Source organism: Corvus cornix, chromosome 2 (assembly GCF_000738735.6).
Source record: "Corvus cornix cornix isolate S_Up_H32 chromosome 2, ASM73873v5, whole genome shotgun sequence".
NCBI classification, from domain to species: domain Eukaryota; kingdom Metazoa; phylum Chordata; class Aves; order Passeriformes; family Corvidae; genus Corvus; species Corvus cornix.
The window spans coordinates 73,269,254-73,285,535 of record NC_046333.1 but is presented as its reverse complement, the minus strand read 5'-3'; the positions used below and the strand labels follow the sequence as shown (position 1 = coordinate 73,285,535).

General features: G+C 35.4%; 1 long non-coding RNA gene across 1 annotated transcript; it reads left to right on the top strand.

Annotated features, from left to right (window-relative positions):
* The first annotated feature begins 893 nt into the window (after positions 1-893).
* Positions 894-14,414, top strand: LOC109144684. Its single transcript, XR_002045588.2, has 4 exons — positions 894-979; positions 8,333-8,475; positions 9,408-9,533; positions 14,291-14,414. It is a non-coding gene; the product is annotated as an uncharacterized LOC109144684 (long non-coding RNA).
* Positions 14,415-16,282: the final 1,868 nt, after the last annotated feature.

Genomic DNA, 16,282 nt, shown 5'->3' with positions numbered 1-16,282 from the left:
AGTACCACATAGCAAAATCTGAGGTCCTTCACATTAGATTAGTCTTGTATGGGAACTCTGGCAATGCAACAAAGCCATCCTGGCTCAGACCCTCACACAGGAGTCAAAAAGTCATAATGACTAGAGCTCTTCTACTGGCAGAGATGATGAATTGCTTGTTATCAGCTCTAAGACTGCGAAGCAGAAGTCAGGAGCAACGAACAGGAGGTATCAAAGCAACAGAGCCATTTGTTTAAGTGAAAGGAATAGGTACACAATCCAACAACTTAAACAACATGTACAGTGATTGTACACAGACCAATAAGGTCCTTTTTTTAAAGAAACAAATTAGTGATCAAGATGTGTGTCGGCTACTGATGTGTTATCCAAAAAAGCAACTATGAAATATTGTGGGAAAAGATTTCACCAGCTTTGTTACTTAGTAAATGATTTTGCTTTTCTTCTATGATAAACATTTATTTCCCATGTAGGCTTTCTACACTTCAGTCATACCTCTCTGTGGCTTAGCAGAAGACTGGCCTGCCCACTGGTGTATTATCTTTCAGAAGTACATCATTAGCTGAGACCCCTCATTGCTTTAGAGGAGGGGTATCAGGGTAGTGGCAAAAGCTATCACAGCTGAAAACTGACAAGTTTTCAGTTGCCTTGGGATTTTTCATAATAACAACCATAAGACAGGTAAATCATGAAGTGCTTTAGATAGTCTGGTGTAAGAGCAGAAATTTGATCTTCGTGTATTGCTGTGTGCTCTCTGGCATTCTGTAGTAGCCAGAGAACTGTGGTGAAGTAACTGATGGTTTTTTACTCCCTTCATGACAGGAAGATAATGTATCATTCCTTCTGGTTTGATCTGGTAATTATTTCCTCTTAGTACCTACCATAAATGAAAAATAGAGGAATTTTCAAGAAAGATGGATTCAGCATGTGTTGAAAGGAATGGGACCATTTCTGCTGACATCTTCAACAGGCTTTGGATAATGTAAGTGTTCTCTTGCCTGGGACTAAACATTATATTAGTCTTTTTTGCCCTTAATACAAAAGTGTATCAAGCAGCTCAGAAACATAACAAAAAGAAAAGAATAGGAAAATCATCAAAAGATTGGCAGTTCATTGAGAATGCTGTTTGATGGGTTGGGAATATATATTTTGCATGCCAGATTAAACTTTCAGGAGGGCAGTTGTCAGTCACTTGGGATGGATTTACTCACAATATCTGTGCTAAAATGCCAAGGTACTGATGGGATGTGTTAGCTTTTTGCTTTTTGAATTCCAGTCCTTCTTTATCATAAAGTGTTTCCAGATTTTACTTCAGTTTTGTTCCATAAAGTAGCTTTACTGCAAGGTCAGCCTGGCTGCCTTATACGATGAACATATCCTGGTTCAGTAGTGGACCCAATGAAGCCATTAAGTTTTGTAAGAGATGCTGACGAAGTACAAGTTTATTTCAAATACATGTGTGTCAGCTGTGGGCCTGATAAAAAAGATTTGAATATCATCTTCCCAGTTCAGAATTTATTTAACCCTGAATAAGAAGTGGAATCTTAAATACAGATTAGTAGAGAACTTTGTGGATGTTTGCCTATGAGTGTGTTGCTGAATGCCCTCATATGTTGACTTAAGTGCTGTCTTGTATTACATATTGTAGAATGTTCAGCAAGCATTAATTATAGCTGGAACTATTGCACATATAATTATATTGATTAAAGATGTTTACTATTAAACTAAGACCATATTCATCTCCTGAAAAAAGTTCTAATGTAGTTAGAATTGCAAGAAGTGTACACATGGCAAAAAATGATGGAGGGTTATTGTTATGTGTTAACAAAAAAAATTATTTCTATTTTGGTGATACTCACCTTCAAGTAGTTTGGATTTCACAGGTTGGGAACTAAAAATTTTTGGGTTTTTTCAACCTTATGTGTCATATGCAAGGTTTGGTAGCTGTTCAAAATGAAGAAGATAAAGGGAGAATATTGTCTGTAATTCAAAATTGGGCTGTTTTTTTCCTAAAAACCCTGTGTTCTGAAAGTATTAGTTACCCTGAGTAAGACGTATGCACCAATATAGTTTAAAATCATATGTATAAAATATATATAATTGTACTAAACTTCTGGATTGTCTCTTAAAGTAAAAGTGTTAGCTCTAGTGACTACATAAAATTTATCAGGTTAATAAAGGACTGGGATCATTCAATATGGTCAGAATAAAATTTTCCCATTCATATTTTTGGTATGCAAATTGTTTAAGCATAAATTAACAAGTAAAATGTGTTTAGTTAGTGGCTCTTGGAACCTCATAATTCACTTTCACCTCTACTTCCACGTTAAGAATTCAGTGGGCTCAGGGAATGCTGGGGTAACCAGTATAGAACACAAGCAGTTAGATTTGTAAGGAAAAAAGCTAAGAACAAGCAAATGAAAAGTGTAGAAAAAATAAATAAATTTATTCTTCTGAATGTGCATTTATAAAATATAGTAGGTTTTATTATGTTTGTGAGATTAACATACAGACAAAATCATTTAGCTAATAAATTATATGGACAGTTTACAGTTACCAACCAGACAAAACTGCTTTCTTGTCAAAGAAAAAAACAAATGGATAATAAGCATATGTTGAAATTACAACTTATGGACAATTAATACCACTTTTTGCCATTGTGTCTCTCATAGCACAACAGAGTATGTAGTTCATTCTGACCATACTGTTTAATATATATTGCTTGGCTGTTTTTACTGTTGTAAATTAATGTGGAAGATGTCTTTTTTGAGACTAGTTTCAGTAGCTGATATTAGAAAGAAGAATAATAGGAACAAATTGAGGCAGTAAGAAAAAATTGATCCAATTTTAAAATGTCTTCATCTCCAAACAAGAGAAACCTTGTTTCTTTCAGAGGGGGATAGATTTACTCCTAGTATTGATTGTGATCACAAAAATAATGAGTTCATCTACTTCCACTGCTTTGAGGATTATGGGAAATGATTGAAATAAATCAGTAATACTGTTTGTGTTTCAAGAAGCTGAAAATAACACTATTATCACTGACAGAAGTCTCTTATTTCAAAAGCATACTCTGTTGATTAAAATATAATAACCCAAACTGAGCAAGATATTCTAAGTCTAGATGTTTGAAAATTAATGTAACCCAGAGTAATTATAACATAATATTAAATTTTGTAATTCTTTGGGTTTAAGTCTTAATAATATCATATTTTGATCACAGATGAATAGGGCAAAACTGCATAGTTTCTTGGAAGTGTTAAAAATGAAAAATGTGACTGGCACTACTGAAATTCAGATATAATGGTTAGCACTGTAGACATCTTATACCACAGCAGGATAATGTCCCAGAGACAGTTTGCATGGTTTATGTGTTGCCAGCACCATTATCTCGTGTTAAATGTGCTGGTTCATCTCTAGCCATAAACTTAACTGGCAGATTCTCCTTATTTTTGTCATACTAGTGGCATCAGCTCTGTTCGATTAACAGTCATTATTAAATGTCTTAAACAAAAAAAGGAGTTGGCAATACTTTTTAAAATTATTGTTTCTTCTATTGTCCTTATAGCTAAAAAATGTAGGCTTTCTTTGTTTTCCTAGTAACAGAATCTTCAGCCTTGTTTTCCACCTGTACTTTTAATTCTAATTCAATAACTATTTGCCAGTTAACTGTAATCAAATCTGGACCAGATAAGCATGATAATCATTGGCATATGGTTATTAGCAGTGCAAGTGACTGTGATAAGTTTATCATCTTCTTGTTTGCTGTGAATTAGTGTTTACACTGCCTTCAGCACATTGGCTGTGTTTCTCCGGTGGTGTACAATTCTTTTGACACAACCATCTAAACTTCATTAATATTCTGTCCTAAACTATTTATTTACTAATGTTTCTGCAACAATTCTGTTAACTATTTCTTTCTACTATCCCTGTCTTCTGGCTTTGACTTTGTGACTGTTGATTGTGCTCAGATCAGTGATCAAAGTCCTGAACATCAATAGAATATTATGAAACGCTGCTTAACTGGGTTAAGTTAAAATAGAATTTTAAAAAGCAGTCTATTTTCTTCTCCAGCGTTCTTACTCAAAATTAGAGCTACTGCAACAAGAAGCCAGGAAAAAATATGGCTGCAATGTGTTCAAATATGTCACATTCACACATGATGAACACATACTGAAAAGTATTTATTTTACAGTATCTCTGAGTCATTGGTCCTGTAAATCTGCACATATACAATTATGCATCAGCTGTACTGCAGTTTTCCACACTTGGTAATGGAATTGATGTGATATACATTGTTGGATGCACCTTTCAGCATTGGAAATTTAATTAATATATATCCCTACATTTGTATCTATTTGGATACGGGAAAGAAATGTTTTCCTAGCATTACCAAATATTGGTCATTTGTAACTGAATCAATTCTCACTGACTAACAGTATTTGATAGATAATGAGAGGTGAATTGTCTGCTAAGATGTGTGGAGAAGATTTGACATTGACTTAAAAACATAGTATGATTTGCCAACAAATTGTGATAAGATATTTAACAGAAAAAGATAAAAATTTCATAACTGACATCCTTGTGTACTGCAGTATTAACTTAAGGAGTATGCTTGTCAGATTGGATAGCCTGAGAGAGATTTGTAGTGGATGCCAGAAAATACTGTTACCTTCTGCTTCTTTATTAGTGTAACCAGCATGGTATAGGTGACTTGCACAGATTGCTCCAAGCTTGGAATGAAGGTGAAAGGCAAAAAAGCATTTGGTTTGGGGACCTTCACAAAATCTTTTTTCCAAGCATTCAGTATTCATCAGAATAAAAAACTTTATTGATCCTATCTTTGAAGAAAGTTACAGAAGTTTATGATTAATGTCTTTTCTAGTTTCAGTTTAACATTATTAACTGCAAAACACTGCAATTTTATAGAACTGAGTTGAATGCTTCCAAGAATTAAAAACAAAAGACAAGAAGTTAGAAATGCATTACACCTCCATTTCTACTAAAGTGAAGAAAAAATTGAGAAGATTTTATCTGAGTACCAATCAGAAAATACATAAATAAGTAAAGAAACACAGAAACACCATCACAGGTGATAGACCTGTTCTGTGGAATGCACAAGTCAAAAAATCGATCTTGCATAATTTAAACTACCAGACCCTTGAGCAAGATACTGTGAAAATTCATAGCTTGTTTTCTAGAGGAAGGTTAGGTAAATAATGAAACATATTACTGAGAAAGAAATGAACCAAGACAGTTGGTGATACTTACTTACTCTAATGGATTTTAAGGAGCAGTAAGGCGACTCAGACCTTCTTATTAAAAAACCAAAACACATATTAAAGAAAATAAACATTTTTGTGTGTATCTGAGTGTCTCTCTAGGTATGTCTGTATGCAATTTTGTCTGTACCTACGTACTGTACTCTTATAGATATAGGCTATAAAATCCAGTGGAGAACCTTTACATGGAATACACGGTTATAGTGGTGTTATCTATGCCCATAGCTTTTCATTAGTTTCTTTCACAAATTGCACTTTTCCTTCTTCATTGAAAAATTGAAGAGACCTTTGGCTCTTCAAGACAAACACTCAAAACTGTAGCTGTTATTTTTTAATTTTGTTTCTAGATTTAGGGTTTTTTGAGTCAGCTTAATCCTTAGATTACTTTGCCCTAATATTTTGCCATTTTACGATACTTATCACGTAGCAGCACACTCCAAATAATCAAGAAAATGGAAAATATGATGACCTATATCCTAGGAAATGCTACCAAATAAATAAATAAATAGAAAGGGGTATAACGTCAACTGACAATATAATAGAGAAAGAATTAAAGGATTGAATGAAAGTTGTTAATACTGCATTAAAAAAAAAAAAATTAAAAAAGAAGGGAAAAATATAGATACTTGCCAAAGGAAAAAAATCTCCAATACTTTTTGCTATTTAGTGAAGAAGAGGGAGAAAACTAAGCTTTCCTCAAATTGAAATTGTCTGCTCATTTGTTCATCCTTTTTTATCATCTTTTCTCAGTTTAATGAAGGAAAACACCTTAATTTTAACACAGTTGTATCCTATCCCTTGTGCTTCAGTCTAATTACTTTTTGTGTAGAAGCCAGTCAGGAGACTTAAATGGTCTCACAGAGATACTTGTGAAGGCAGCCAGATGGTGACATCTGCTCCAAACTGATACTAGAATTCTAACACTGAAGTTGTTTTTAAACAATTGGTAAGAAAGTTATATGTACTTTTATATTTATATAATAAGAACATTTTTATTATGCAATCTAATATCTGGAGTTTGGATATCAATGCTATATGCTATATATGGATTTCATATATGAATAGTACAGAAGTAAGCCAGTCCTAATAGTAATCATAAATATGTGGTTGGCAGATAGTTTTTAGTGAGAAATAATGCTTAATTTGCAGAGTAAAGGTGGAGAAAGGTATGGAAAATCCGCCTTTTAACAGGAGGTTTCACTGACTTTTTAGCCCACTGATACTACTCAAGAATGACAGTTTGAGTCCAGAAACATCTGCACTCAGACACTGAGTCCAAACTGCAGGACAAGGAGCAGGTTTTCAAAAGCAGTCTGTTTCGTTGCCCAGTTTACATTTATTTCTCAGATACCCCTTCTGCTTTTGAAATTCCTTGCTCAAATAATTCTGGGTTGAGAAAAAATTTGCATTACTGAGGAATAATTGCATTGTAGTGATTTGCTGTTCTTATTTTTTGTCCTTTAAAGAATACTTTCTCAATGCTCTTACATTTCATTCTCTGGATGGTATCTGAGTACCTCAGAATCCTTGAGGTGTTCATTCTCACAATACTGAAGTGAAAGGGGAAGGTCAAAATAGCCAGATCATCTCTGAGGTTTGTACAAAAGACACTGGAAAATATTGAGACTGAACCTTGATTCCCTTACATTCAAGTCACTGTTAAATGAAATTTCTTTCGATATTTTACGGTGATTTACTCTGATGATAAATTATTCTCTGGTACAGTCTTTATGTTGTTTAAAAATGATTTTTTTCTTGTTTCTTTTTCCCATTGGCAGAAACAATGTAATTACTTAGAAACAGCCCTTCTAAAATCATGTGTTGATGGATTATGTATAACGTGTCCAGATGGTAATAGCTGTATATATTGTTTCCAGCTCCTCTGAAAAATTTAGGAAGGATCCAGAAAAAAAATCTAAAAGATTTCTTATTGAAGTAAGGAACATTCATGAGACTTGTTTCAGTGGTTATTATACAAAATACATAATGCATTATGACTTGTTTTGAGGATAAAATTTTGAGGTCTAAACCAGGTCATTTGTCATTGGCTGGGATATAATTGATATACAAAGTCAAGTCATCCATAAATGTGAAACTGTGAACATTTTATGCATTTAGCTGACTAGAAAATCCTAACTTTTCCTGGGAGATAGGGAAGAGTGTGGTAAATCATTTGTCAAGAAAAAAAAGTGTGTGTGTGGGTTACAAAAGGCTATAGTATTTTATTTGGGTTTTTTGTTACATATTTGGTAATTTATTTGAGAAAATGCAATTGATGTTGAATTTTATCCCTTAAGTGAGAATTCTTAACTGAGAAATAAGTTCAAATTGGCACGAAAAAGTATGCTGTTCTGTGGATTGAAATCTCTCTGAAAGACCATAGATGTAAACAACACTGTCTCTAGTTGTTTGAATGCCTGGATTAGCATGGCACTCCTACATGAAGTCCTAGCATGGGTCAGTCACACCTTAAAGAAGAGGAAACTACACACAGCTGCAAATCTGTGATATTATCGTGGGCTGTACTCCACATTCTGAGTGCACAAGAAAGCTGAAGGGAACAGCATTTGGGAACGTACAGAATAGATTTCTTCCTTGGCACAGAGTTGCACAATGCCGGAATGAAATAACAGGTAAAGGAAAGAAGCCAAAACCATAAAGAAAGCCAGCTGTTTCCATTTCTCTAAGAAAGTTGTCAGAAACAGAAGTAAGGATTTTGTTATGAAATTTAATGTAATTTTACCATGTAAAAGACTTTGCTACAAAACAAGAAAGTATTGAGTTTGAAAGACTGTGATATGAGAATCAGTTTACTATAATTAAATTACACCTAATCTGAGAGTTGACTTACATGGAGTTTAGGAGGAATGGGCAGGGCAGGGTGGGGACCAAGGTTTTCTCAGTGCATTGTCCCAGAATACGCTTAAACTGAATTATTCCTATATTTTTGCTTTTTAAAAATTACTGATCTAACTCCTGTTTGTAAAAGATTAAAAGAAAAAAGTCCAAGTATCTCTAAATTACACTAAAAATGACCCTTGTTTTTCAAGCAGTGTAGACATCTGCTGCAAACCCTCTTAAAGATATGGAGTATATGGGAAGAAGAGTGATGGTGTAACAAAGTACCTCTTTTCATCCTGAATTTTGTGCACAGAAGAAAGCTTCTGCTTATTTCTTCTCACTGCAAAAGACTGATGTGAGTACAGTCTCCGTCTGATAACTCTTATATTCATAGGAAAAGGTATTGCAGTTTTCACCCATTCCTCCCATTTCAATCATATTCTGGTTCTTCCAGTAAATTCGAAAAAAAAAAAATAAAAGCTGCTGGATATAAGCTCAGGAGGGAAACTGGTTTTATCTTTATAAGAAAGCCTTGCTTCTGCTATATTTGCAGAAGTTTAGAGGTTGTTTGAATAGGAGAAATAAAAAAAGAGAATATGCTGTCTTCTTTGGATGATTTCAGTGCTACAGATGTCAAAAGAACTGCCTCTCTAATTTTGCCTTCATTTTGAAATGACCTAAGTCACAAGCTGTGCAGTATATTAACTGTTGTCTCACCCACAATCATTGCTTCTGTGCTGTGGAACTCCAAAGAAAAGACTGTGATCACCTGTAAAAAATAGATAAAGTTTAGTGCTGAACTGAGAAGTCTTCCTGAATATTGAAAGCATTCATTCAGTTTGTTTTCTATGGGGGTTTTTTTATATGCTATTTTCAAGAATTTAAGAGCTGCCTTATTAACCTGTCATGTGTTATATATTGCAAAGCTTTGCATGCACCTTTCTCAGAAAACAGAGAACATGGATGTAATTAGACTTTTCTGGAAAAAAAAGGGAATGTTAAATCAGTATTCATCAGAACAGGCTTTTGGGTGTATATCAGTCTTCTAAGGCTGCTCACAGTGGAAGGAGTAAATCGACAAAGAGGTGGGATAGTAAGGAAGGGGCAAGCAGAGGATTTGTTCTTGCACAGCTTGAAAATGGGGTACTAGAACAATAGATGAGTAACAAAAGAAATGGTATGCAAGTGAATGAAGTCTCTACAAAGAGCTCAACGCCTTTGGCACAAGGAGCTGCAAGTACAAGGTCATGGTATTCCCAGTCTGACCAATTTCTCCTCTGCCTCCAGGCTCTAGCCTCAAAGATAAGCAGGGGAAGGAGAGAATTAATGAAGAAACCAGAGAAAGACAGACAACAGTGTGAGCCAAAAAGAATGGCAATAATAGAGAGAGAAGATGTGGAAACAATAGCTATGGTATGATTGCTTCAGCGGAGTAGGTATTTCAGCCTATATTTGAGTGTTTTTATATGTTACAAGATTTTTGTACTAAGAAAAAAAGCCAAAAACCCCAAATACTGGCATTTAATAACAAGCTAAATTGCCCATTTTCTCTCCCTGATCAGGAGAAAAGGTGATGTTCCTCTTTTTAGCCTTTGGGTCAGTTTCATTTGAATAACACAATTGATACTGAATATGTGCAACCTATATATATTGCTTCTGGTAAAGGAAAGTGACACAAGACTTCAGGAAGTGAAGAAAGTAGCTGTAAAAATTCCAATAATTAAATTATTTGTTGTCTTATTTATATTTTTAATCCTCATTCCAATTTCTAACATGCTGGATATAACAAATCAATGTTAATGTCTATTTATTGAATTGAGATATTCCACTAACACATGCAATAAATCTCCAAAAAGGTTCTCTATTTGTTCTGACACATTCTTTTCCTTTAATGTGTAGACTTTCCAGTGGAAAACAGTAGAGATATAGTTCTTTAAAGAAGATGATGTTCATAGTATTCATGTAAACTAGTAATGCTAATGTTGCTGACAGGTCCCTTAAATCAGAGTATCACACTGCTCTTTTCAAGACCACATTTTCAAGCTGAAATAGTCATTGCCAAGATGAGTAAAAATTACTACTGATACATGGAGAACAAATCAGTGCTTGAAATAAAGAATATGAAAGAAACAGCATGTAAAATGGGAACTGGTGTCTTTTGATATCTTGGTGATGTGCAGGATATGGCAGTGTTCTTCACAAAAATAAAAAAAGTAATGGGGCCAGGGACCAAGGCCAAGCTAGGAGGGGATCTGAAGGGTGCTGTGAGGGTTTGCCAGACTGTGATTTCTGTGACTACTGAAGCCATGCTGAAGTCCAGTGGCCTGGCAGGTGTCCTCTAGAAGATGTGGAAAGAGGCAGTGCAGAGTCACGCTGGAATCCACTCTACCTGATGGAAATTTGTTTAATCTCCAAAGGAGGACTACCCATGACAGCAGGATTTCTCACTAAAGCCCTTTCTCCTGTCTCCCATGCCTCATCCTACCTATCATGAGGCTGAAGAGCACGAACACATGCTCACTGGTTCTGAGTCACCATCACACTGGAATCTAGCCCATGCTGAAACATCTCTGGACTGTGTAGCTCTCTAGCAGGGCTGTTTGCCAAAGCACTCTGGCTGAATGCCAGTTATAAATTGCAGCCTTTCCTCTTGATGCCCCCAAAAGTGTTAGGGAAGGAGAAAGTGGAATGGAAGGAGAGGTTATTTTGAAGGCTTAATTTGGGGGCAGGAGGAAAGAAACAGCATTAATTTCCAGAATACAGAGGCAGGATAAACCATTTGGGCAAGATCAATACCATATACACTTTGATAAAAGTTGAGTGGAAAACTCAGTTCTCAACATGGTAGATGAGTTTTAACCCTGAGCTGCAGTAGGGATCTCACTGTTAGTAAAGCAAATTCCCTGTGTTAGACAGTCCACATTCCTGAATAAACCTTCATTATTGACAGGTTCAGAGAACCTGGTTATGTTCCATAGCTTTTGAAGAAGGTAGAAACTAATCTCTGGAAAAAATATGCTAGACTCACACATGGAGCAATGGTCTCATCTGTAAAGAAGGAAACTATCAGCTGAGGTGGAAAACATATTAGGAAGGACATGTGCAAATGCATGAGCATTTTCCAGAAATTGTAAAATGCATTCCCATTGCCTAATAAACAGGATAGATCTCTTTAAGTCAAGGAAAGCTTCAAAGTTTCCCAAACCTAATCTTTCAGTTCCAGACAAATTGAAGCCCATATAAGTGGTGTCTGTCACAGTCAGATACTGGTGTACAGCACTGTGATCCTTGCTGAGTTGTGTGATTTGCACTGTTGTGTACGTGTTTTGATCAAAACTCCTGTGTTTGAGTGAGGCTGCATTGTAGTCTGATCCTGGCTGGCTCCTTGAACCTTGGCATGAGCGCAGTGCCTGGCTGCACGTGCATGTACTTCTGCTCACTGCAGTTTTTCGCCTTCATTTCCTGCTGCTAACACCAACAATTTTCAAAAAATAAGTGGTCCCAGGTGATCTTAAGCAAACCTTTTAAAGGAGAGAGACAGCTCTAGTTTCTTTGCTTGGCATGAAAAAACCTGCAAAACTCTTGGCAAATCTCAATTAGGAGTTCCATCTTCTGATGCTTTTGGCTTCAAAGGGGACCTGTTTACAGTTTATCATCACAACAGGCCATGAAATTATGATAGCATGTTTACCTAGATAATTACCATTTTGATCACCAGTTCCTTGTGTCGCAGACCCTTTCTGTCCTTGTTTTAGTGGGGTTGCAGAGTTTCCTTCTTGAAGGATCTGCACTGCTGTGAACTCAAGGGTTAATTGAGTCTTCAGAACTGTTATAGCATAAATAGATGCATGTAGTGACCCTCATCAAGCTGCTGATCTCATCTGTTAGTTTTTAAAGTCAGAGATAATGCAGTTATGTTTGGTTACCTTCTCCAAGGAAAGTCAAAGAAATATGAAAAGGTTATTTATAAAATTACAGTAAACTCAGGAGAAGGAGAAAAAGGCCACCTTGCAGTGAAAATGCAGTCAAGGAAACAGTTTTATTACTCAAAACTAAATTAAACGTTTTCTTCAGTTGTGTAAGTTATGATGAACAGAGGAACAAAAAAGAAGAGCAATAGGTAAAAATACTTATGTGGAAAAATTAAAGTGCAATTAATGTGCTTAAGTTGAAACAGAGTAAATTATTCTGCAAAGAGAGAAATAGCACATGAAAACATGTATATAGTAGAGAATTAAAATACTAAAACCTCACAGAAGCCAGGGATAGTACTCTCAGACTAAAAATAAGGTAGATTTATGCTAATAAGATTTGCACATGGCACAACCTGAAAACCATTGCCTGGAATATTGCAATGAGGTATAGAACTTTGAGAAATGAAGTAATAAAAATGGGAAAAATGTAATCATTCAAAGTACAGTCATCCATTTAGGGACTAATGAGAAGAACATCTGTTATACCATAGCACTTTACAGGGTTGAAATGAAGGATAGAGGAAACTGCAATTCTTGGTAGTCAATTTTTGAATGTTTTCCAGTTATCCTTGTGATATGACATCGTAATGGTGAATACAGTTCTTATGTATTTTGGAGAGGTGTTTCTACAGAGAAAGGTGAGTTTTGAATCTATTATACAAAGCACTGATCAGATCTCTGGAAGTTTGTTCAAAATTCTGCCCACCTCCCTTCAAGAGATAACAATTTCAGACTAGAATTGATGAAGAAACTGTCCACTAAAATAAGAAGAGAATGGAAAGCCCATCTCTTGGGACAGATTTAAAAGAACCTTGCTCGTTTATCATAGAAAACCAAAAACTGAGAGTGGATATGATTTATTTCTCTGCACTGAGGGAAAAGCACTAGAAAGAAAAGAGCTTTTGAAGCTTAAAGGGCAGCACTGACTTAAAAGAAAATGTATATAAACAGGCCATGACTGAAGTTACTCAGTGAATGTAGAGACCCCACAGAAGATTTAAAGGGTGCAAATACACCTGGAAAATAGTATCTGAAGAGAAAATAACAGTGACTCACCAAGAAATTGAAAGGAGGTACTCACTGCAGTTTAGGTTAAGAATATATGATTTAATTGTCTGTGATTGCACAGGAGTGTAGACAGTGACCCAAGAAGTCTTTTATCCCTGTGTTTTTCATTACCCGTGTGATATAAATTGGTGTGAAGACCCTTGAGCTTTTCTGTGCTAATTAACTGTGCTCCAATACAACACATCTTTCAGCAAACCAGCACTGAATTTAAGGTAATTAAGTTCAGCAAGTCTTGCTGCAATGAGTACTGGCATCTGGGAAAGTTTCCTTGTGACATTTCTCCTTTATTCTAAACTTTAAAAGTAGTTTTGAGAAACCATTTTTCTACAATATATATGGGCATCTAAAGAAGAATGTAAGCACATATTCTGACTTTTCTTTGTGTACAATGTAGAAGTAATAGTATTATAATATCAATGTAGGTGATAAATGCTAAAAATATTGTTCTAAAATATTTCACTGTGTATCTAATGTAATTACTTTTGGTCTCATATTTATTACAAACTGCACAAATGTCTTTTTGAGTGCATTTGTTACATTTTCTTCACAATAATACTTCTAATATTGTTACAGGGTTATTTTTATTCTAGTTGTACTTGCCAAAAAAAAAATTTAAAATAATGTCGCTTTTATTTTAAAAAATACCAAATTTCCTTTTAAGCAGAGAGAAAACCAGGTGCAATCATATAAAGTACAAAAGGCAACTAGCACTCAAGCCAAGAAAAAAAAATGTAGTTTTGTTTTTTTTGAAAATCCTGCCATAGGACACATGGGTGTACCTAGTCACTGCATTTCACAAGAAGAAGGATCTAATTCTGCCTTAGAGCAGAGTCATCAATGTTGCCATTTGATGCACACTTATGGGTTAGAGGTTTAGAAATCAGAACTGAAGCTGCTGTTTCGTTGTGGCATTAGAAACTGGAAGCATAACAAATAATTTTTTCACACATACATAGTTCGTGTCATGACATTCTCTTTTTATCACCATATCAGGCAAAGATAGGAACACAGGAGACAGAGCTGAGTCTCTGGTTTCTGCAGTGGACAACACATTCTGATGCACAGACATGGTAAGAAGACAATTCTTCCTTCATCCCACTAATTTTTTCCTGCTCTCTTCTATTTCAGGCTCTCTCAGAGTAGTTAGTTCTGCATGCTGCTATGGAGTAAAGGGTGAACATTAAGTTAAATCCCAAGTTGTGTATGTATGTACTTCAATGCACAGCACCAGGACGGATGAACACAGCAAGCCTGCAAGGCAAGTCACCAAATGGAAAACACTTTGTGATTTTCAGCATGTATACCTGACAGTGGTCTCCTGTGTAACTGATGCCATGATGATTTTTTGCCTTTTTTTTTATATACCTTTTATATACCCTTTTATATAGCTTTTATGTATTATGTGCTTTTAGCCTGCATACTTTTAATTCTTAAGTCTGATAACTTAGCTTAGACCCAATATTCCATTAAACCCCGAGACCAAACCAAATCCTGGAGACCTTGCAGTTGGAGGCTGGAAAGCCCTACGCTATCCTGAGAAACCAAGGTCTTCCCTAGAACACATCCTGTAAACTAAGATAAGCCTATCCGGGGGGGATTCCTCAGGATGGGGGGTTCATTGGAGACTTACATTGGGGAATCTTTGATAGATATGCTAATTTGCAAGGCCTATAAATTGTATACACCATCTATTGTGTGGGTGCATTTCAGTTTGCATTTCAGTGCATTCCACCTGGATGAAGTAGTGCACCTTGAAGATCCTTAAACCCCAAAGTAAAAACCCCTTTTCCCCTTAGCCCTGTCTGGCTATTAATTTTAAGACCAGGAAAAGGCAACACAACTGTTGATGAAATTACTAATTTGGCACATGCAAAAGTAAAATCAGATTAAAAACATATTATTCTTGAGATGTAAGCTGGCTCAGACAAGAAAAATGCCTGCTGTTTTTCTAGAATACTGAGAGTAAACTAGTAACACTGAAAATGTGCATATTGAGAAATTTTCAATTCTCTCAAAATGCCTGGCTCAGTGAAAGAAGGGCATGAGCTAAACATTGTGACTGCAGTTTATAAAATCTCTGCTTTTATAGACAAGGAAGAATTACAAGAATTTTTTTTGGAAAACAGCGTCCTGAAAGCTGTAAGAAACCAGGTCTTGCTAGCTTTACTAATGTCAACAGTGCCATTAAAATCAGTGTAACTGATTGTGTGAATAGGGCAATCAAGATTTGGCCCCATACCCCTGCTTTGTAAACATTAACATTGCAGAGATTAATATAATACTGACTAGTCAATGACATGTTAAAGCCTTAGCAAAGTTAATTTGTTTGGAAGGCTTTCCTTTTAAAATCTAAAACAAATGCTTCAAGTGAAATGTGAGATGTAGAGGATGTAGAGAAAATCAATAAACCAGCAGACTGTAAATGATGTGGAAATAACTTCTTTATGTTTTCCTGGTTTTGTAGTTTATAGTTAGTACCGAAATGTAACAGCTATGTGCAACGGAAGAAAAGCAAATCCAGATCTGGGGAGTGTTGTGATGACCTACCATTTCCTCAATGAATTCTCTTTTATTTCTGTGAAACATTAGATTTCTTTTTGATACTACTGATTAAAAATACTACTGTGTGATGGTTGGTTAGCAAGTGTTTGGGGATTCTCTTCTTCTTTTTTTCTACATTAGATGTACATTTCTTCAATTCCCTTACTAACAATTTTCCAAAAATAGAGTTCACGGATCCTCCTGAATTTCCATCCAATATTGCTGCCTGTAGGGATGAGAGATATTTTTAAAATAAGTACTGAAAACCATTCAAATACATCAGATTGTTTGTGTTTCTTACAAAGCCTTTATGGTCCCTCAAATTTTTATGTTCTATAACATGCTTTAAATGGTCATTCTGCAATCTTCATAATACTGATGTACAGTAGGGAAACTCGTGTCTATCTTTAGAGCATTAAGTGAAAAGGGATGCATTTTTAGTCGTGATTTCGTAAACCTATATAAACCTGTGCTGGGTGTCTGTACAACTAAATTCCATGGACAAGTGCTACTTGAGAGAATTTCAAAGACCATTCCAGTATGTGACTGCTGATAAATGAGTGTGCAAATCTGTGTTAT